Source organism: Akebia trifoliata, chromosome 3 (assembly GCF_017979445.1).
Source record: "Akebia trifoliata isolate Shusen 1 chromosome 3, ASM1797944v1, whole genome shotgun sequence".
In the NCBI taxonomy this organism is placed as follows: domain Eukaryota; kingdom Viridiplantae; phylum Streptophyta; class Magnoliopsida; order Ranunculales; family Lardizabalaceae; genus Akebia; species Akebia trifoliata.
The window spans coordinates 11,481,218-11,505,511 of NC_141377.1; positions in this window are offsets into that span (position 1 = coordinate 11,481,218).

Here is a 24,294-nt window from a genome sequence, read left to right on the forward strand (position 1 = left end):
ACCCCTACGACCTCCAAAACAAATGCCATTAGTGGAATCTCATTTGCCTGAGGATCATAATGAGCCCTCGTCTTGGGAGCAAGACTGTTTTGGGGGCTCACCTTCGTCACTAATAAATTTGCATGATTTTTCTTTATCTTGTTTCAAGAATACAAATAGTCCACAAAATCCAAATAAATCAAAAAGTTTTCAAAATTCAAAAAAATAAAAAATCTTTCAAAATTCAAAAAAATAAAAAACTCTACAAAATTCAAAAAAATCAAATATTTTAAAAAATTCAAAAAAATCAGAAATCTTCAAAATACCAAAGATTTTCAAAGAATTTCTTTAGTTGAATAAGCCTTGTGACAGAACAGAGTATGAAAGAGATGAATACGACTTTGACCTCGAGCTCGACTTTGATCTCATGGGGATCGAAGAAGAGTCAGAGGAAGAGATTGAGTATCCTCCAAAAGAAATCAAAGAACACATGGAACGTCACGAGAAAGGTGTTTAGCCAAATATAGAGGATACAAACTTAGTGAACCTAGGCACTGAAGATAACCCACGAATCATCAAAATCGAAGCCCTATTATCGATTGAGTAGAAAGAAAAGATGACAAAGTTCTTACAACAACATCAGGATGTCTTCGTTTGGTCCTACCAAGATATGCCTGGTTTAGACACAGATCTAGTCGTTCACAAGTTACCTATTAAATCGGAAAGTAAGCCAGTCAAACAGAAATTGTGAAGGTTAAAACTAGAGTGGATACTTAAAGTTAAGGACGAAGTAATGAAGCAGTTCCAAGCAGGGGTTTTTCGCAATATCCACCTACCCTGAGTGACTCGCTAACGTCGTTCCTATGCCAAAGAAGGATGGAAAAGTACGCATGTGTGTAGACTACCGAGATCTTAACAAGGCCAGTCCAAACAATGATTTTTCGTTACCACACATCGACACCTTGGTCGATAATATAGTTGGGCAAAATTTGTTTTCCTCATGGATGGATTCTCAGGCTACAACCAAATAAAAATGGCTGAAGAGGATTAAGAGAAGACTGCGTTCATTACACCTTGGGGTACCTTTCACTACAAGGTCATGCCATTTGGTCTCAAGAACGCTGGGGCAACTTATCAACGCACTATGACTGCCTTATTTCATGACATGATCCACAAGTAGATAGAGGTATATGTGGAAGACATGATAGCTAAATCAAATCTCGATGAGGGTCATCTGGTAAACTTGAAGAAATTGTTTGATCGATTAAGGAAGTACAGCTTAAGACTTAATTCGACAAAGTGTATATTTGGGGCAACGTCGGGAAAGCTATTGGGGTTCATTGTTAGTAGAAGAGGCATCAAAATCGATCCGACCAAAACAAAGTACATTATAAATATGGAGTCACCCAAATCAGAATAAAGAGATCAAGGGATTCCTAGGGAGAATTCGGTACATTAGTCGATTTAATGCACAACTAAAACCTATCTGTGAGCCAGTATTCAAACTACTAAAGAAAAATGAGCCGAAAGAATGGAATGAAGACTGTCAAGAAGCTTTCGACAAAATTAAGAGATACTTGCTTAATCCACCAGTCTTAGTTCCACCTACACCAGGTCTACTTCAACTGATGTATCTTTTCATACAAGAAAACTCCATGGGATGTGTGCTTGGGCAACATGATGAAATTGGCCGAAAAAAGCAAGCCATCTATTACCTTAGTAAGAAGTTCACAAGTTATGAAGTGAACTATTCGACTCTTGAGAGGACATGTTGTGTTCTTGTCTGGGCATCACAACGGTTACGCAACTACTTGCTTAGTTACTCAACTATGCTCATTGCTCAGATGGACCCCTTGAAGTATCTCTTTGAGAAGCCGACACTAATAGGATGCACCGCAAAATGGTAGCTACTATTGTCTGAGTTCGACATCACCTATGTCACTCAAAAGGCCGTCAAAGGACAAGCCATTGTTGATCACTTAGTGGAACACTCTCTGCCCGGCTATGAGCCACTAAAGACAAATTTTCCTGATGAAGCCATTTTGTTTACTGAAACCGAGAGTGACGATGAAGAATCTAATTGGAAAATCTACTTCGACGGAGCAGTAAATCAAAAGGGAAACAAAATTGGGGCAGTTCTGGTTAAGCCAGACGGGACTCATATCCCCATTGCAGTCAGACTAAGGTTCCAATGTTCGAACAACGAAGCCGAGTATGAAGCATTCATTGTGGGGTTGAAAGTAGCGATCGACCTCGAAGTGGATGAACTAGATGTATTTGGAAACTCAAGTCTGGTAGTCTACTAGACAATAGGAGAATGGAAGACTCGAGAGTAGAGACTGGTTCCATATCATGAGTGTCTGAGGATCTATGCTCAAACTTCGCTCGAATCTCATTCACTTATATGTCAAGGGCTAAGAACCAGTTTGCAGACGCATTGGCTACTCTAGCCTCAATGATCAGTATTTCCAAAAATACCATAATCGACCATCTTGAGATTGGTATTCAAGACGAGCCAGCTTATTGCTTGCCTGTGGGGATCGAAGAACCTGAAGAAAAACCATGGTATGCAGACATCAAGGCATTTTTTGAAGACCAAAATTTTCAACCCGATGTCACGACGACAGACCGAAAGACTATTTAGAGATTGGCAGGATAGTTTTTCTTGAGTAGTGGAGTCTTATACAAAAATTCGCATCACGAGTCCTCCTCAGATGTGTAACACAAATAGAAGCTCAACGCTTAATGGAGACCGTGCATGGAGGAGTCTGTGGACCTCACATGAATGGACATATGCTCGCAAAGAAGATTATGAGAATGGATTACTATTGGATGACTATGGAGAGCGACGGAAAGCAACATGTTTGGAAGTGTCATTTGTGTCAAATCTTTGCCAATAAAATCAATGCTCCACCTTCAGAATTGCACAATATGACTTCTCCTTGGCCCTTCTCACTCTGGGGAATGGACGTCATCAGGCAGATCAATCCTCAAGCTTCCAATGGGCATCGCTTCATCTTGGTTGCCATTGACTACTTTACTAAATAGGTAGAAGCAGCATCTTACGCTAATGTTATAAGGGGCAATGTCTTGAAGTTTGTGAAGAACAACATCATATGTCGATACGGCTTTCCAAGCGGAATAGTAACTGATAACGCCAAAAATCTCAATAACAAAGACATGTCTAAGATGTGTAAGGATTTTCAGATCACCCATCACAACTCAGTCATTTACAGACCAAAGATGAATGGAGTAGTTGAAGCCGCTAATGAAAGTATCAAGAAGACCATCGAGAAAATGGTCGTTACTTACAAGGATTGGCACGGGATGTTACCCTTCGCCATACATGCTTATCGAACGTCAATCCGAACTTCGACTAGGGCAACGCCTTATTCATTGGTTTATGGAATGGAAGCAATCCTGCCCGTTGAGGTCGAGATTTCCTCCCTTCGGATTTTAAAAGAAGTTGAATTGGATGAGGCAAAATAGATTCGAGCCCGGTTCGACCAGATAAACTTAATAGAGGAGAAACGCCTTTCGACAATTTGTCACGATCAAACATATCAATGAAGAATAGCCCGTGCTTATAACAAGAAGGTTCGACCTCGAGAGTTTGTAACCGGAGACTTAGTTCTAAAAAAGATTCTACCAATACAAGAAGATGCAAGAGGAAAGTTTCACCCAAATTATGAAGGGCCATTCGTCGTCCAAAAGGTATTGTCCGGAGGAGAGTTGATCCTCACAAAAATGGATGGGGAGGTCTTTCCACAACCGATCAATGCTGACACTGTTAAAAAATATTACACCTAAAAGTCATCCTTTGAAATGAAGATAGGCTATCTTTCTACTACCTCAACAACCATCTACCCTTAGTTAACCCTTTTTGAGCCATCACAGTCATTTTTTAACCTAGGACCAGGGAAAACCACCGCTATCAAGGAAATCAAATGAACAAAAAAAAATAATCAAAAGTCAAAACAAAAATATCAAAGTATACTCCTGGCCTGCATAAGGATAAACTGTGAATGGCTAAAAGTACAAAAAAATCAAAAAGTCAAAAACTTCGAATGTCTGATCTCAAGCTTGACCCAAATCTCCTACCTGAACAAGTTCATGTGACGATGGAAGGAGACATAGATCATATTTTCGAAATTAAAATAGACAAACCCTATGTCCAATCTACCCCTCTATAAATCCAGACTCAGCCTTCCTTACATCCTTTCACAACCTAGCCTAAGCCTACGTTTCGTCCTATTTAAAATCCTCTCAGATCAGGGAATGGTTCAAGGCAACTCAATCACGGTGGAAGCACGTCATGAAAAACATTGTCAGGGTATAATTGATTTTGCTGCTTAATTGGGATTTCAAGCAACAAAGTCGTTAGAAGACCCAAGAGGGAAGGTCAGGTCAAATATTTGAAAAACAAAAGCGACTTGAAGTGTAGAATCATTGATCTTGAAGCTCAACTGGAGTCATCGCACCATGAAAATCGTCAGAGGAACTCAAGAGGGGAGTCCAGATCTGTTACTCAAGAAAAAACGCCACTAGAAGAGTAGAGTGTTCGATCTCGTAGCTCAACTTGAGTCACGAAGCCACAAGGGGCATAGAGAAATTGAGAAGGTATTTAAAGCAAAAAATCTATAAAGTAAGCATAGACTGAAAGGGCATAGTGAAAACCTGCAAGGGCACTATGAGTAAAAAAATCAGTCTATGACAAGATCAAAATCACTGGCATGATGAAAACCCAAAAATGGCGTCGATGTGCAAAAATGTGGAAATCGGGTCTGGTGAAAATCGTAACTGGCTCCAAGGGCAAAAATGAAAAAAAAACAAAAAAAAATAAAAAAACAACAAAAAAAATAACTCCTGGCTCGTAAGAGTATAAACTGTGAACAGTAAAAATCATGAAATCCTCAATGTTTTAACAGATACAACAAAGATAACTCAGTCAAAATTCTCAGTCTCGGGGATGACTCTAAAGAGACTAAGGATTAGCTGATACTTGTATCCTCGACATTTGGCAAAGACACCATGATTGTTAACTTTCAGATTCGTTAAACACAATCTATCACAGATTATTCGACGAAGGCAATTTTTTAAAACCTAAAACAAAAAAAAATGCATAGTCTAAATTATTATTTTTGGCCTATGATGAAGAATCTAGGACTTTCCTCAAAACTCAGAGTTTTCAAAATCAATAGATATATCTAAGGCCACTACGTAAAAAACATATTTTTTCATTTCATTTATTTCAAACAATACTACATAGCTCTTCTTGAAAGTAAAGTACAAAAGGGGACAATAGAGGAAGAACTACTAAAACATTTCCATACAAAGCATAATAGGCATCAAGTCTATCCTCTGAGGCTTTGATTTGAGCAGCTTGGACAATGATGATTCTCTACGCATTCGAGGCAAGATGACTCACCGAATACTCAAATACCAAGTCGTCATGCATATTCAAAGCAAGCCTCTCTCAAGAACGGTCACGCTACGCTAAGCCCTTTTAAGACGATCCCATAACTTTCATAAAAAGAGAAGAAAGAAGTTCGAAATTTAGAATTAACAAGGAAAAAAAAAATATCTCAAAATTGCATTGCATGATTTAAAATGTCAATCACTTTCAAAATTTTCAAAAAAATTATATCCACGATTTCAAACGAGCTCCATGCTAGGCTAACCCTATCAGACCCCGTGCTTGGGTAGCCACATTCCAAAAAAAAAAGAATTTTTCAATCCATCCGATGTTTTTTATCATCATGTAATAAATTATTTTGGATTTGTGCAAATAAAGGGTCTAATTTATTCTTTGTAGTTCTTTGCAAGCAACTTCTACAAAAAGGGCAACTGTAGACATTCTAATTTGTACGAACCCGTTAGAAGAATCCAAATTTCCTCTAATTGATGCCGATTTAGAACTCAAGCTTTTCGACGGACCCGCATTGCCACTTGGCATTATTTTCATGCATACATGCATACATGCATCATGTCATATAGTTTGCATGCTCAACCTTGTCCCTAATCCAATCTAATTTCATACCACTTCCCTAATCCAATCTAATTCCATACCATTTCCCTAATCTAATCTAAATCCATACCTAACCCAACTTCCTAATAATGGACCAATCCAATTTCGTATCCATTCTCCATTAACCGATCTATTATCCATAACCTAAATCCATAAGCTAAGTCCTACTAAACCCACTTTCAAACCTAACCTTAATACCTAAAGTCCATAACCCATTATCCATGAATCAAGTCCATTTCCAAACCCATAGCCATAATACCCATAGTCCATAGCCCAACTCCATCACCTAACCCCAATACCAAGTCTATCACCTAAGCCTAATATCAAGCCCAACACTAAGCCCATTCTCTCACACCTCTTCAAAAGGTGACACATGTTGATCTCTCATAAGCCCCCAATACTCAATGCATCATCTAATTGGAGAGTCAACTCCCCTTGTGAAAATTCAAGAATGCCTTCCCAAAAAGGTTGGTCAAACTAAAAAGATACTTTGGTCTTTGGTAATAATTTATAAAGTTGAGAAAACTTCCAATCATACCCTCAAAAGATGAGAATCTTCAAGTACATACATGGAGTTCTCCTATTAGTCCATTTCGAAATTATACTTCTACCCTTGTTTTATGTGTTATTTACAAATGAACCAATATCTACTTTTCACCTACCAATTCACCTTTACAAATGTCATTCTCTTACTCACCTTCCCAAAAGCACTTTTGTTTTCCTATTGGTTCATTTAAAAAATATACTTCCACCCCTTGCTTTATGTGTTATTTACAAATGAACCAAAATCTACTTTTTACCTACCACTCCACCTTTACACATGTCACTCCCTTGTTCACCCTCCTAAAAGTACTTTTGTTCTCTCATCTCTATTTACCAAAAAATCAAAGATCAAAAAATACTTTTAGGATTTCTTCACAAATGTCATGTTTGCCCTCATACAAATGAAAAATCCAAAAAGAAACAACTTAAACCTTATGTCCATTCTCTTTATTTTTAGGGTTGGACCACTTTATCCTCAAAAGTTATCCAAAAACTTTATAAATACCCTCATTTTCTAAGAGCAATTCATGCTCTCAAGCCCCCATCTCTCAACCTAAAACTCTAAAAAAATTTCTACTCATTCTCTCATCTTATAAACTTCAACTAAATCCTCAACCATCTCACTCAACTCTCAAGTCTACTTTTCAAGGTTCAAGTTCATCAAGGGACAAGGTGGGGTTTAACATGTAATCTATTTATTTCAAAGTTTGCATTCTCTTCTTCTAACCATCTCATTTTATTTTATTTTTAGAAATCCCTAAGATGTAATGTATACCCTCTCCCATCCCCGGTAGATTGGACTAAGGTTCGATCGAAAGGATGGGGGTTGAAGCCCATTTTTACCTAAAAATCATGCATCATATTGTGCACAATGCACACACTCACCTATGCATGGCAATGATGAAGAAATGTGTCACCCTCTTGATGGGATGAAACACTAAGTTTCTAGCCATGCATACATGCACCAAGGTTGTGGCTTCAAGGGAACTCCATCTTGGAGTCTCTCTAAAAGCTCAAACCTACATTCATATGCATAAATTTAATGTGACTACATGGGTCATTCTTTTTCATAGAATGCCCTTAATGTCACTTTGAAATCAAAATCCTTTGAAAAGAGGACATTTCACTCTAATGCACACACCACCCTTATCATGCATTTTCATGCATTTTAGTATTTATTTTCTTACGTTTTCACAAGATAAAATGGCCAAGCAAGGTAACCATCTTTGGTGGAGAGGATGGGGTGCCTAACACCTTCCCCATCCTTTAACTGGATCTCCTTACCTAGATCTTAGGTAGACCTTACCTTTTCCAACGTATGAGAGTCACTACAATGCCATGGAAAAATGATTTTCCAAAAAATCAATTCGGGTGCCCATTCACACCCATTTCCAAAAAAGAATGGTGGCGACTCCAAACAATGTAGCATTGAGGTTCATGACGAACATTTCATGTCTACACTATTGCACCTAATGTTTAAACTAATTTTTTACCTACTTTTCAAAATCAACCTCCACTTATTTTGAACCTGATATCCCTATTGTAGACACCCCATTTTTGCATCCGCCTGATTAATCAACTCGTCAACCCGATCGCAAAAGTTCCCAATGATGGATGTCTATTCCAATGCTTTATTTTGTTATCAGATATGTTTCAGAAATTCGGATGAGGTATCTCGAACTGACAAAACTTAGAAACCACGCTACGCTAGGAAAATACGACCCCAGAAACATAGAAATCATCATCTTACAAGCCAAAAAGAAACTTCACGATAAAAATCACTAAAAATGACCAAATTACCAAAATGCCCCTAACATCAAAACAACCCTAGAGCCTACATTACGCTTAGGAAAACCCATTCAAACACATAAAACAATAAATCAAAACCAAATAAATCATTTCACCAATTTTCACAAAATTCGACAAAATTACGAAAATACCCCTCATAAAATTCATGATCATTTCACACAAAAAATTTTATAAACGACAAAAACCAATATTCCCATTGAATTCCTTACGAAAAATTGATTCCAAAACATCCTGAAACATTGAAAAACGACTTAAAACGTAAAAAATCCTCTCTGAGGGCAAAACGATAATTTTACAACTTTAATAATTAAAAATTTTGAAATTAATAAATAAATCATTAAAAAATGTAAAAAGAAACATTAAAGTCAATCAAGTAAGACTAAAGTCAAGTAAGGCTAAAGTCAAAACATTAAAGTCAACCAAAAAAGACTAAAAGTCAAAGTATTAAAGTCAATATCATAAGAATAAAGTCAAAACCCTAAATCAAAACACTAATCAAGTCAATCTCATAAGACTAAAAGTCAAAACCCTAAATCAAAACCCTAATTTAAACTAATCAAGTCAATTTCATAAGACTAAAAGTCAAAACCCTAAATTAAAACCCTAAAGACTAAGTCCATCTCATGAGACCAAAGTCTAAACCTTAATTGAAACCCTAATTGAAACCCTAAATGAAACCCTAATGAAACCCTGATGCTTCTAAGAAACTTTATAAAAAGGAACCTCCATACCCTATTTTCGTATCAAAGAAAAAACCCTAGAAAAAGTAGGTGAAGAAGCCTCCACAACCCCTCCAAAACCCTAATTTTGGAGCCCCAACTCCTTCCCTAACATCCCTACTACTCTATTTTAGCCTAAAAAACACCCAAAAACCTCCCAAAAACATCCCAAAAATCCACCACAAATTCAAAGCATTCAGATCCAAGAAGGAGACACCTTGCCTCGGAGATCAGAAATCAGATCCGGAGACAAAACGAAGCAAGGAGTACGGTACAAAGAACTGTTTTTCAGATCTGAGGGAATAGTGTTTTTGCAGATCGAAGGTAAGGTTTTTTTTTATTATTTTTTTAATCTAGGTTGTATCATTAGCAATGTAGATCTATTTGGGATAAGTAGAGACCGGCATTGGCCGGGCGGGGTTGGTGCCTAACACCTTCCAACCCCGTAACATGATCCCCGGATTCAGATTTCTATAGTAGATTAGTTCTTTTATCCATTGTAGGGTCAATTTGGTTCCTAGACCGTAATAACTAGGTGGCGACTCCCAAACCTCAAGGGTCAAAAGCGGATCCGCGCACACCCCGCGGATGCGAGGGCGCTTTCAGTGGCGACTCCACTGGGGACTATTGAGGATCAAACTTGAAAAACCCCAAGTATGGGAGCATTGCCAAGATGACCTAGTTTTTTTTTATTATTTAGTTAGATTTATTTTATTTAGTTTTTCTGTTTATTTATTTTTTATCTTGATTGTAGATGATTTTGGGTATTGCATTTTTTTCTCCAATTAAGGATCACTTTTTGATGACCCCTAAATAATGAAAGATTCAAATTGACCTATGAAAATGATGGAATGATGAAGGTTGGACAGAAATATTAAAATATTTTTAGAGAATATTCTAGTGAGAATTAAGTTTGGGAACGTCTTAATAAAACATAGATCTCATCGAGTAGATTAATTTAGAATCTGAGTTCACTCAATTTCGTTATCGGAAGCCTTAGATATCATCGATGCAAGTTCAATCTGTAAATCTGGAATTATTTCTGAATGAAAGTTGGGACAGCAACGTTAAAACTTTTTTATAGAATATTCTAGTGAGAAGTAAGTCTGGGAACCTATTAATAAAACGTAGATCTCATCGACTAGATTAATTTAGAACTTGAGTTCACTCAATTTCGTTATCGGAAGCCTTAGATATCGTCGATGCAAGTTCAATCTATAAATCTGGAATTATTTCTGAATGAAAGTTGGGACAGCAACATTAAAACGTTTCTACAGGACATTCTGGTGAGAACTAAGTCTAGACACCTATTAATAAAATGTAGATCTCATCGAGTAGATTAATTTAGAACTTGAGGTCACTCGATTTCGTTATCGGGAGCCTTAGATATCATCGATGCAAGTTCAGATTGTATTTTCCTAATTCACAGAAAATCTGAATTTATCTAATGTTGGCACAATTAATATTCTTGAGAGTGAGCTCATCTCAACCATTGTCATTCTATCATCAATGTAACACCTATTGGAATCTCGATTTATTTTGGATCACCCAAAAGTGATCATTGATTGGACCTTAAAAATTATAAAAATTATGCCTATTGCAATGTTTGTTTGATCAATTATTATATGCCATGCTCATTAATTGATTTGCCATGATCTTGACAGATATATTTGTGATGTGTTTGATTTCATCTTAATTTCGATGTGATGGGTTTTGGATTATTTTCTTGATCAATATTCATTTGATATCCATATGTGATGACATAATCTGGCCCATGGGCCCACGTGTTTGAAAAAGGCCCCGGGCACACCCCACCCTGTTTTGCACACACCACAAGCACATTTACTGTTTTACCCACTTACACGTCCCATATAGCCAACGTGGCACTAGTGCGTGGCTCGGTCTCTTCGGAGATGCGACGTCATTCATGAAAACCACAACTCCAGTCACGTACCTTAGGGTATATCAAACTAGGGGCATCAATACCGTCTGATCAGGTGATTCTGAAAGGTATATTGATGCACCTAGGTTGGAGCGACCTGAGCCTTTGACCTATTGTGAGCCACACAGTCATATGTCCCGATTGCCAATGTAGTACTAGTACGTGGTCGGTCCTCTCGTGGGATGCCAAACCATTTATGAAAGCTACAACTCTTGACTCGTACCCGTAGGTATAAAAGATAATCCAAGTATATCAATTGCACTTCTTGGTCAAAACCAGTGCCTAAGCAAGATCTTGCCCCGCTGTACCCTACTGTACGAGGGGGATAGACTACGTCTATTCTAGACGAGAGGTATTTAAGTGGGCCCTTGCTCAGCATTGTGCGCCACCTCTCAATTGGAGATCAAACTGGCTGTTTTTGGCTTCAGAGAAGTGAATTGAGATTTTAGATTATCACCTATACGGTATATCAAACCAAGTCACCACGTATCGAAATGTATATAGGTGTGCTTGGGCAAGGGTGGCCAGATAAAAATGCATTGCACGTAGTAAGCTTAGAGTTTAGAAACCTTCCTAGTAGGTCACGACTCGAACACTTATCGTGGGTGTTCCCGGGTTGTTCATGAATGGAATATTATGAGACCTTGTGATTGTTGTGAATGATGAGATCAGAATGCGTGTGAATGATGAAATGGATGTATGTGAATGATGAGATCAGAGTATATGATTGTCCTCAAGGATAAAAAAAATGTTGTTTTTGAAAATCAAAATGGGTGCACCGACCCAATAAAAAATCCATCTCTTGCAAATGACCCAGCCCAACTCGATCCAACAATCCTGATGGACCGGGCCATTTAAATCGAAATAGAAATCAAATTTTCAAAGAAGAAAATTAGTTTACAAAGGGAAAGTATTTTCTAGAAGAAAATATTTTTCAAAAGAAGTGTTTTCCAAAAAAGTGTTATTCTCTAAAAAAAATATTTTTCTAAGAAAAAACGTTTTCCAAAAAATATTTTCCATAAAAACAAGATTTTCCAAGAGAAGATACTTTCCAAATAAAAAACTATTTTTCAGAGAAAAAATATTTTCCAGAAGAAAATGTTTTCCAAAAGAAAAGAAAAAGAATGAAAAATAATTTGCAAAAGATCTATTTTTGCATGAAAAGTTTTTATGGACCTTGGAAAACTACCAAAAAATGTTGCAAAAAATAATCAGATTTGTGAAATAAAAACATTATTTTCCAATATTTTTCAAGAGTGCAACATAATTATTTTTCATTCTGAATAATCATTGAATGGACGAATTTTTTAATGGATTGGTGCACAAAATTTAATAAAATCTTAGGGTTCATTTAAAATGTTATCAAGGGGGTGACACTGAAATTGGTTAAATTCACCTTCAAAGAGGTTTAAGGGTTATCATTGTATCTAAGCTCAATCGTCCATTGTCTAGCTAGGGTTGTAAATCCAGTCAGTTAGAGTAAACGTCAATATCAAGTCAACAGTCAGAAATGACCTCAAAATTTCTCAACATCGTCTAGTTGTTCTTTGAAGATTATAGTGCTTCAATCCTACCGGTTGTAAGCAATATCTCAGTCCTCAGTCCTAATCAAACTCGTGTAGGTACTTGTCTTGAGTTTTCGTGAGTCATTTGGGTTAGCTCGAGTCCTTTTTTTCAACAAGGTCATGTCTTCCTTAAATTGAGTCTACTCTTTCCTATTGAGTCAAGTTAGTTCATCGAGTCTATAGAGGTGTCTGTTGCCCCATCTGAAATTGATCGGATAAAAGAAATTTTTGAATACCTCAAGCGCATTAACGAATTAACTAATAATTTGATAGATTTCATTTCTGAACAAGAAGATAAGAGTCGGGCTCAACCTTTAATCGAGAAAGGAAAGGTCTTTGACCTCGAAACAAAAAATAATTCCTAAAGAGATTCAAATAGAAACCATCTTATCCCTAAAGGAACACGAGGGGATAATGAATTTACTCAGAAATTTCAAAAAACTTATTCGTGTGATCATATGAGGGTATGTTAGGTACAAGCTTGGGTGTTGTTCAACACGGAATAGATACTCGCCTATATCGATGGAATTAAAGAAGATGTTATAAAATGTATCAGCACTATCCTTACTACATCTTGAGTTTCAAATCACATATTATCAGTCGATATGGGGGTACCTTTTGAATTGATCTCTGATAATGGGTCGTACTTCAAAGCATAAATCATTACTCTATGTTTAAAGTTGAAGATCTGGAAGCACAAATCATCCCCCTACCGTCCTCAGATCAATGGAACGGTTGAAGCAGTTAGTAAGAGTCTCAAGACTATCATCAGGAAAATGTGTCAATCACATCGAGATTGGTCAGAAAAATTATCATTCACGCTATGGACATATCGAACTTAAATTCGATCATCTACTGGAGCTACTCCCTACTCCTTAGTGTATGGCATGGAAGCAGTCTTGCTAGTTGAAATGAAAATTTCGTCTCTCAAGGTCTTGTTGGAAAATCATTTGTTAGAAACAGATTGGATTCGACAGCAGTATGAAGAATTAAACTTGATCGAAGAAAACGAGTTAAAGCCCTGTACCATGTGCAAGCTTATCTAAGAAGAGTCACCCGTGCATTTGACAAAAAGGTCAAAGCTCATCATTTACAAGTCAAGGATTTAACTATCAGACTTCAAAGAAAATTGAACACTCCTCCTCGACTATAGGAGAAAGTCTGAACCCAATTGGAGAAATTCATTCATTAAGTAAATACTGTCTGAAAAAGTCGTCAGACTTCAAGATCATGATGGAAGTGAACTACCAGAGTCAACCAACCTTGACCAGATCAAATGGTACTACATTTAAGGAGGCCATCTTTGGCCGAATCAATTTTCTTGCTACCCAGTTCATTATCTCCTTTCTCAGCCCTTTGCAATCTTTTTAAAAAAAATGATGCCTTTTTCTTTCTCAGCCAAATCACCAAACCTAGGGGAGGGAAGATTCGAACTACGTTTTGGTCTGATCCCAAAATTTTGGGGTACGTAGGCAACTTGAGAAGTCACTTCAGGCCCGACCACATCAAAATAAAAAAATCTAGTTCCCCACACAATAAAAAAATTAAGAAAAAAATTTAAAAGAAAAAGAAATCCAAAATGGGGAAGAAAATTTAAGGTAAAAGAAAACAATTGAAAAGGAAATGCCACACAAGGGGCATTTGGGTTTTTGAGCCTCAAAATTCCTTTCTTTTTATACCCAATCCTAAGCCTACCCATGAAAGTCCTCCTAATTACCGTGCGAAAAGTCAAGGAAGATAGCAAAGCATGATCAGGCAGCAACTCCAGAAGTTCAGAGACAAAAAAAAAAAAAAAAAGATAAAAAATGATGAAGCCTGCTAAGTTGAAAACCCGAAAAGGGCGACTTAGGCAAAAATTAAGGCAAGCTCGCAAGGTTGAAAATCTGAAAGGACAACTTTGGCAACAATTAGAGCAAAGAAAAAAAAAAGAAGAGCTCGATAGATTGAAAACCTGGAAAGGCGATCTAGGCAAAAGTTAGAGCACTAAAAAAAAAAAAAAAAAAAAAAAAAAAAAAAACAGAAGAAAATCCCAAGCTGAGAGCAGTTCGAGCTGAAACATCAGAAATCCGAATAATCAAGTTCAATACTCAGCTTAAACCTGGCATAAATTCAGAAGCCACAAGTATCTTGTCTACGATCGATCTGAAAATTCTTACTTCCCCAAGTGAACCAATGGAGAGAATGGTGAATTCTATGATGAGTCTCAAAAGGAAACATTTTGTTCTCTTGAGCCTGACTCAAAATCTTTAATAAAATTAATCAAAATTAAAAGTTGGATCTTTATTGCGCTTGTGGTAATCAAATATTTCAAACCTTCATACAAGGGGCATTTTTTCTTTTTCCTCTAGATATGTAATTTCCCCCCTTATACTAGGGGCATTTTTTAATGATGTGTTCAATTATTTTCAATGCCATGTTTATTGTCAAACTAGGAATATTTTGTTCTTGGAGCAATGTTAATCCTAAAAACCTCAAACTTAAGGTTACCTTCTTAATAACAGTTCTTCAAAAAACTCTTGAGGTTCAAAAGAAATAAAAACTCAGGTTTTAAATTCATAAAACTTTTGGATAAATCCTTGAGGTTCAAACAAAAGCACTTCGGATCTCACATTTGACTGTGTCCAGAAATCAACTAATATGGTATTCCCAGATCCAATCATTCCTGGATTCGATCATTTCTCTTCCAGATTCAGTATCTTCCAGATTTATTCAATTCATTCTAATCAGTCTTTTCCAAATTCATTCTTTTTTCCCAAAAGTCCTTCATTCCTTCGCCAATTTTGCTCAGTTGCCGCCAAGGGTTATCTTGGATTTTGCTCAGTCTCCGCCAAGGGTTATCTTGGATTTTGCTCAGTTGCCGCCAAGGGTTATCTTGGATTTTGCTCAGTCTTCGCCAAGGGTTAACTTGGATTTTGCTCAGTCTCCGCCAAGGGTTATCTTGGATTTTGCTTAGTTGCCGCCAAGGGTTATCTTGGATTATGCTCAGTTGCCGCCGAGGGCTTTCTCGGAATTATGCTCAGATGTCGCTGAGGGCTTTCTCGAAATTATGCTCAGATGCCGCTGAGGGCTTTATCGGAACTATGTTCATATGCCGCCGAGGGTTTGCTCGAACTATGCTCAGCTAGATGTCATCGAGGGTTTTCTCAGATTATACTTAGATAGTTCATTACTCTTTCACCTCGAGCATTTAGAGTAGAACTCCAAAAAAAATAGTTCATTACTCTCACCCCGAGTATGTAGAGTAGAACTCCAGAAAATTATTTCATTACTCTTTCACCCCGAGTAGGTAGAGTAAAACTCCCAGAAAATAAGTCCATTACTCTTTCACCCCAAGTATGTAGAGTAGGACTCCCAGAAAAAATAGTTCATTACTTACCCTGAGTAGGTAGAGTAAAACTCCCAGAAAAAATAGTTCATTACTCTTTCACCCCGAGTAGGTAGAGTAGAACTCCCGAAAATAGTTCATTACTCTTTCACCCCGAGTAGGTAGAGTAAAACTCCCAGAAAATAAGTCCATTACTCTTTCACCTCGAGTATGTAAAGTAGAACTCCCAGAAAAAATAGTTCATTACTTTTTCACCCTAAGTAGGTAGAGTAGAACTCCCGAAAATAGTTCATTACTCTTTCACCCCGAGTAGGTAGAGTAGAACTCCCGAAAATAGTTCATTACTTTTTCACCCCGAGTAGGTAGAGTAGAACTCTCGAAAATAGTTCATTACTCTTTCACCCCGAGTAGGTAGAGTAGAACTCCCGAAAATAGTTCATTACTCTTTCACCCCGAGTAGGTAGAGTAAAACTCCCAGAAAATAAGTCCATTACTCTTTCACCCCGAGTATGTAGAGTAGGACTCCTAGAAAAAATAGTTCATTACTCTTTCACCCTGAGTAGGTAGAATAGAACTCCCAGAAAATAAGTCCATTAGTCTTTCACCCCGAGTATGTAGAGTAAAACTCCTAGAAAAAATAGTTCATTACTCTTTCACCCCGAGTAGGTAGAGTAGAACTCCCGAAAAAGAATTCATTACTCTTTCACCCCGAGTAGGTAGAGTAGGACTCCTAGAAAAAATAGTTCATTACTCTTTCACCCCGAGTAGGTAGAGTAAAACTTTCCAAAAAAATTGTTTATTACTCTTTCACCCAGGGTAGGTAAAGTAAGACATTCAATTTTTTTATGCTCAATTTATGCTCAGTTATGCTTATTTTATGCTCAAATTTTACTCAGTTTCATACAGTGCACACACTTGCACACTTGTTCTTTTAGTCAGGGAGAATTCTTTAAAATTCAAGGATCTGACGCCATCAGTAAGAGCTCTCGCTCGAGGACCTGACAACCTTTTAGTTCGGGGAGAGTTTTACACTCAAGGATCCGAACACCCCGACGAATTGCTAAATCAGGCTGCAAAATGAACTGTCACTAGCTTTGGCATTCGGATATCGCACTTTCTACCAAAATAGATTTGCTATCTAGTTTGCTTCAACCCTCTGCCAAAGAGGGGCATCTGTAGACACCCCATTTTTGCATCCGCCTGATTAATCAACTCGTCAACCCGATCGCAAAAGTTCCCAATGATGGATGTCTATTCCAATGCTTTATTTTGTTATCAGATATGTTTCAGAAATTTGGATGAGGTATCTCGAACTGACAAAACTTAGAAACCACGCTACGCTAGGAAAATACGACCCCAGAAACATAGAAATCATCATCTTACAAGCCAAAAAGAAACTTCACGATAAAAATCACTAAAATGACCAAATTACCAAAATGCCCCTAACATCAAAACAACCCTAGAGCCTACATTACGCTTAGGAAAACCCATTCAAACACATAAAACAATAAATCAAAACCAAATAAATCATTTCACCAATTTTCACAAAATTCGACAAAATTACGAAAATACCCCTCATAAAATTCATGATCATTTCACACAAAAATTTTTATAAACGATAAAAACCAATATTCCCATTGAATTCCTTACGAAAAATTGATTCCAAAACATCCTGAAACATTGAAAAACGACTTAAAACGTAAAAAATCCTCTCTGAGGGCAAAACGATAATTTTACAACTTTAATAATTAAAAATTTTGAAATTAATAAATAAATCATTAAAAAATGTAAAAAGAAACATTAAAGTCAATCAAGTAAGACTAAAGTCAAGTAAGGCTAAAGTCAAAACATTAAAGTCAACCAAAAAAGACTAAAGTCAAAGTATTAAAGTCAATATCATAAGACTAAAGTCAAAACCCTAAATCAAAACACTAATCAAGTCAATCTCATAAGACTAAAAGTCAAAACCCTAAATCAAAACCCTAATTTAAACTAATCAAGTCAATTTCATAAGACTAAAAGTCAAAACCCTAAATTAAAACCCTAAAGACTAAGTCCATCTCATGAGACCAAAGTCTAAACCTTAATTGAAACCCTAATTGAAACCCTAAAAGAAACCCTAATGCTTCTAAGAAACTTTATAAAAAGGAGCCTCCATACCCTATTTTCGTATCAAAGAAAAAACCCTAGAAAAAGTAGGTGAAGAAGCCTCCACAACCCCTCCAAAACCCTAATTTTGGAGCCCCAACTCCTTCCCTAACATCCCTACTCCTATTTTAGCCTAAAAAACACCCAAAAACCTCCCAAAAACATCCCAAAAATCCACCACAAATTCAAAGCATTCAGATCCAAGAAGGAGACACCTTGCCTCGGAGATCAGAAATCAGATCCGGAGACAAAACGAAGCAAGGAATACGGTACAAAGAACTGTTTTTCAGATCTGAGGGAATAGTGTTTTTGCAGATCGAAGGTAAGGTTTTATTTTTATATTTTTTTAATCTAGGTTGTATCATTAGCAATGTAGATCTATTTGGGATAAGTAGAGACCGGCATTGGCCGGGCGGGGTTGGTGCCTAACACCTTCCAACCCCGTAACATGATCCCCGGATTCAGATTTCTATAGTAGATTAGTTCTTTTTATCCATTGTAGGGTCAATTTGGTTCCTAGACCGTAATAACTAGGTGGCGACTCCCAAACCTCAAGGGTCAAAAGCGGATCCGCGCACCCCGCGGATGGAGGGCGCTTTCACCTATCTAAACTCAAATTAGTTTACCAAATTTCTTTTATTCACTTGATTAGTTTTAATGGTTTATCTTCATTATATCAAAATGAGCCTATCTACCCATAGATAATGATGAAATTGGAATACAAAGAGATTATTGAAGCAATGGGTAATTCAGCATCAAACATGATCGAATTAGAACATGAAGAGATAACAAAAATATGTGAGTTCAAGTCATCCATTGTGAAGATATTCAAAATGGCATAGAACCTAGGAGTATGTCTAATCTCCCCATTTTGTAGTTGAGCATCCTTAAGTTTCCTTTTAGTTTCAATTTAATTGCGTCAATCTTTGAGTTTAGTTAGTCATTTCAATTATGTTAAGTCATTGTAATTTTCGAGCTTTAATTGAGTTTGTCAGTCTATATTTTTTAATTCCAATAAATAAATAAGCCTTTTGATTATCATGCACGTAATAACGATTTAAGCATTATATCATACATGAAGAATGACTCAAAACTCACTAATCAAACTTGGTAAATATTAGAATTAAAAAGTACATTCAAGAAGTGCAAATTGGTGTTACACTATCATCAGAGGAACATGAGAAAATGATAAACTTACTTAAGAAATTTAGAAGTGTTCTCACATGGATCTATGAGAATATGTTAGTTATAAGCACCATGTTGCCTTTTATCATAATAGACTTCACCAAAATAAATCAAGACATAAAGTTAAGGGCAATTTTCAAATTCAAAGATTATCAATCAAGGACGATGCAGTTAAAGTCATCGACAAGGGTGTTAAGACCCACAAGAAAGATCTGTCATACCTCTTATTTAAGAGAGGAAGGTTTTCGTTCGTAAAAGAATAAGAGATTTTTCAAAATTCTAAAACAATTGAACAATCAATGTCAAATACAAAGAAATCAATCATACTTAATTTCAAAAAAGAAGATTGAAGGCCATTCATTCTCAAAAAAAAACCTTAGTCGACAGAGCAATCGAGACATCGAGTTCCCAGAAACTTGACTAAATCAAATAGCATTTCACCAAAAGTTGCCTTTTTTGGTCAAACACTTTTTTTATCTTGCCAAGAAAAAAATAACCTTTGTTAGCCCCTTGCAACCTCTAAAAAATCAATAGCTTCTTCTTTCTAAATCACACCAACCAATCTTGGGAGGGAAATCGTTGTATGAACTACGTTTTGACCTGATCCCAAAAGAAAAAAGAAATATTTAGGGTACGTAGGCAACTTGAGAAGTCACTTCAGGTCTAGTCATGCAAAAAAATAATATATTCTTTTAAGGAATGTATCATCCAAAAGGAAAATCCCCTATTGAAAGGTTCAAAAGAAGTAATGCCAAACTAGGGGCATTAAGAGAAAGAGTCAAAAGAATTGACAGAAAAGAAAAAAATGCTAAACTAGGGGCATTAAAGAAAAAACAGAATCAATAAAATTGATAGAAAAATGAGAATATCAGACTAAGGACATTTTGGAAGGTCGAGCCTTAAACCTTTTCTTTCTAAACCATGTCCTAAGCCCACCTATTAAATTCTCTTAAATGGTAATCGACTTGATTAAGGTATAAGGAACCAAGAAGTTGTAGAGTTGAATATTTGAGATCATTAAGAAAAAAAAGAAGCCTACTAAATTGAAAATTCGAAGGGACGACTTATGCGAAAGTTAGGCCATAACCATAAAAAAAAAAAAGGTCTGCTAGGTTGAAAACCTGAAATACTGACCTAGGTAAAAATCGAGACATCTTCAAGGAACATTGAAAAGGCAACCTAGGCAAAAATTACGGTACAAAAGAAAAAAAGGAAAAATCCCACTAAAAAGAATAATTCAAAAGGAAGTTGTCGAGTTGATTGTTCAAGATCATAAAAAAAAAGAGAAGTCCGCTAAGTTAAAAACCTGAAAGGACAACTTAGGCAATAGTTAGGGCATAACTATAAAAAAAGAAGGCCTACTAGGTTGAAAACCTGAAAAGGAAACATAGGCAAAATTCAAGGCATCTTCAGAAAAAGAAAAATAAAACCCGCAAGGTTGAAAACTTGAAAAGGCAACTTAGGTAAAAATTAGGACACCAGAAAAAGAAAAGGAAAAATCCCATTAAGAAGAAAAATTTAGAAGGAAGTTTACTAGAAGTTGCAGAAAATTATTCAAGTCACAACATTCGTTTTTAAGCCAAGAGATCATATCTGACAAAAACAATGTTGAAGTTGATGAAACTCGGAAGTCATCTTAAAACATGTTGGATCTTTAAGAGTACATTTATTTGTCCCAGTGTTTACTAAATAAAAATGTAGAACCATCAACCACTTTGAAGAGAAAAATCTTTTATTCCAATAATTATCAAGATTTTAAGTTCAGCTCAAGCATTTCTCAAAAGAAATTTGAAAGAAAATGATCAAATTTCTTGTTGCACATATGATAATCTTAAGAATCTTGAAAATTTAAAGGAATTTCGATTCCTTTATTTGTCATTTATCAGAGTTCATAATTTCTCGTCCATATTTTCCAAGAGCAATCCATTCCATTAATTTCATAGTCAATTTCTAGTTAGGAGCCACCTTTGAAACTAGGGGCATTTTTGAAAGTAATTGTGATTCCAAAGTTTCGTTCTTAATCACATGATAAATAAATCGTAAAGTCTGGTGGAACCTGTAGACACCTCATTTTTGCACTTGCCTGATTAATCAACTCGTCAACCCGATCGCAACGGTTCCCAATGATGGATGATTATTCCAATGTTTTATTTGTTACTAGATATGTTTCAGAAATCCATATGAGGTATCTCAAATTAACAAAACTGTAGAAACCACGCTACATTAGGAAAATATAACCCCAAAAGCTTAGAAATCATCATTTTTTAGACAAAAAGAAGCTTCACGATAAAAATCACTAAAAAATGACCAAATTACCAAAATACCCCTAACCTTAAAATATCCCTAGAGCCTACATTATGTTTAGGAAAATACCTTTAAATACATAAAACAATAAATCGAAACCAAATAAATCATTTTGTCAATTTTCACAAAATTTGATAAAATTACGAAAATACCCTTCATGAAGTTCACGATCATTTCACACAAATTTTTTATAAATAACACAAACCAATATTTCCATTGAATTCCTTACGAAAAATCGATTCCAAAATATCCTAGAACATAAAAAATCGACTTAAAACATGAAAAGTCATCTCCGAAGGTAAAACGATAATTTCATAATTTTTATAATTAAAAATTTTGAAATTAATAAATAAAATATTAAATAATTAAAGTGAAACATTCATAAAATTAATTTAAAAATTTTAACTAAAAAAATCGATCAATCAGGCTCTCAAGAAAAATTGTTGAGGGTTGCCAAGATATTTCTTCAAGGACCCCTCAATTTGGGGGTCCAAAGAATTAAAGATATAATAAGGGGGGCTCTCCAAAAAATTAAAGTCAATCAAGTAACACTAAAGTCAAAATTTTAAAGTCAATCAAGTAAGACTAAAGTCAAAATTAAAGTCAATTAAGTAAGACTAAAGTCAAGATATTAAAGTCAATCAATTAAGACTAAAGTCAAAATCTTAAAGTCAATCAAATATGACCAAAAATCAAAATCCTAATAGAGTTCTAATTAAATAATGACTCTATTTAATAGAATTCTAACTAAAATATAACTCTACCTAAAATAATTCTAACTAAAATATAACTCTAACTAAAAGAATTCTAATTAAACACTAATTCTATCTAAACAAACCCTTAAAAAAATCTATAAATAGGGGTCCTCACACCCTACTTTCGTATCAAATTAAAAATCCTAAGAGAAGTAGGCCAAAAAGTTTTCCTAGCCTCCCATAAACCCTAATTTTGAAGCCCGAACTCCTTACCTAACACCCATACTTCGATTTTAGCTCGAAAAACACCTAGAAGCCTTCCAAAAACATCCAGAAATCCATTAAAAAAAAATCCAAAGAATCCAAATCTAAGAAAGAGATACCTTGCTTCGGAGATCAGAAATCAGATCCGGAGACAAAATGAAGCGAGGAGTATTGTACAAGGACCTGCTCTATCAAATCTGAGGGAACAAGACCGTTATCTTTCGACAGGTATAAGTTTCTTATTTTTTGTTTTATTAGGTCTTTTAACAATGTAGTTTACTTGGGAATTAATAGAGACCGGCGTTTGCGGGCGTGGTTGGTGCCTAACACCTTCCAACTCCGTAATGTGATCCCCGGACTTAGTATTTTTTAGTAGATTAGTCATTTTTATCCTTTTCGAGTCTATATTCAATTCCTAGACCGTAATAACTAGGTGGCGACTCCCAAACCTCAAGGGTTAAAAGCGGATCCGTGCACCCCGCGGATCGAGAACGCTTTCAGAACCTAATGCTATTATGAATCCAAATACATGATAAGCCAATAAAGGCCTGATTTCTCGATCTTTGAGATTGACAATACTGAGGCTTTAACAAACCAAAGCCCTAGAAGTGTGGCTCTAATAAGTTCGAGTTCGAGAAATGAGATTCCAACATTTTTTATGTAAGATTCTAATAAGTTCCTGCAAATCCCAGTCTGAGAAACGTAACTCCAGTAAGTTTAAATCTGAGAAACAAGACTCCAACTTTTTTTAAGTACGATTATAATAAATTCCTACAAATCCCAGCCCGAGAAATGTGACTCTAGTAAGTTCGAGTCCGATAAACGAGACTTTAACTTTTTTAAGTAGGATTTTCATAAGTTCCTACAAACTCAAGCCTGAGAAGTTTGGCTCCAGTAAGTTCGATTGCGAAAAATGAGAATCCAACTTTTTTTGTAATAGGATTCTAATAAGTTCCTACAAACCCAAGCTCGAGAAGTGTGGCTCCAATAAGTTCGAGTCCGAGAAACGAGACTCCAATTCTTGAATAAGGATTTTAATAAGTTCTTGCCAACCCTAGCCTGAGAAGCATGGCTCCAGTAAGTTCGAGTCCGAGAAGTAAGACTTTAACTTTTGAATAAGGATTTTAATAAGTTCCTACCAACGTCAACTTGGAAGTGTTGTTCTAGTAAGCATGAGTCTGAGAAACGAAACTCAAACTTTTCGAACTCTAACAAGGAATTTCAAATAAGATTTAATAAAGTTCCTACATCACTTGATATCGATAATGCTATGACCCCAATTATCTCATTGTTTAACCTGGTCATAATTTCATAATTGCTTTCGTTGCATAGGTGCATTTCAATTTGAATCATTATTGTCAGTTAGAAAAGATTTTTGGGACTTAAGAGTTTTTTAATCGATAAGAGTTTATTCTCAATGATTTGATAGAATACTCAGTATACATCACACTATTGCACACACGTGCACATTCATTACATTTGCATTAGTCAGGGAGAATTTTTAAAAATTCAAGGATCTAACATCGTTAGTGAGAGTTCAGACTTGAGGACCTAACAAACTTTTAGTTTGGAGAGAGTTTTACCCTCAAAGATCCAAATGCCTCAACGAATTGCTAAATCAGACTACAAAATGAACTATCACTAGCTTTGGAATTTAGATATCGCACTATCGACTAGAGTAGATCTACTATCGAGCTTGCTTCAACCCTCTGCCAAAGAGAGGCATCTCTAGACACCCCATTTTCACACTTGCTTGATTAATCAACTCGTCAAGTCAATTGCAACGGT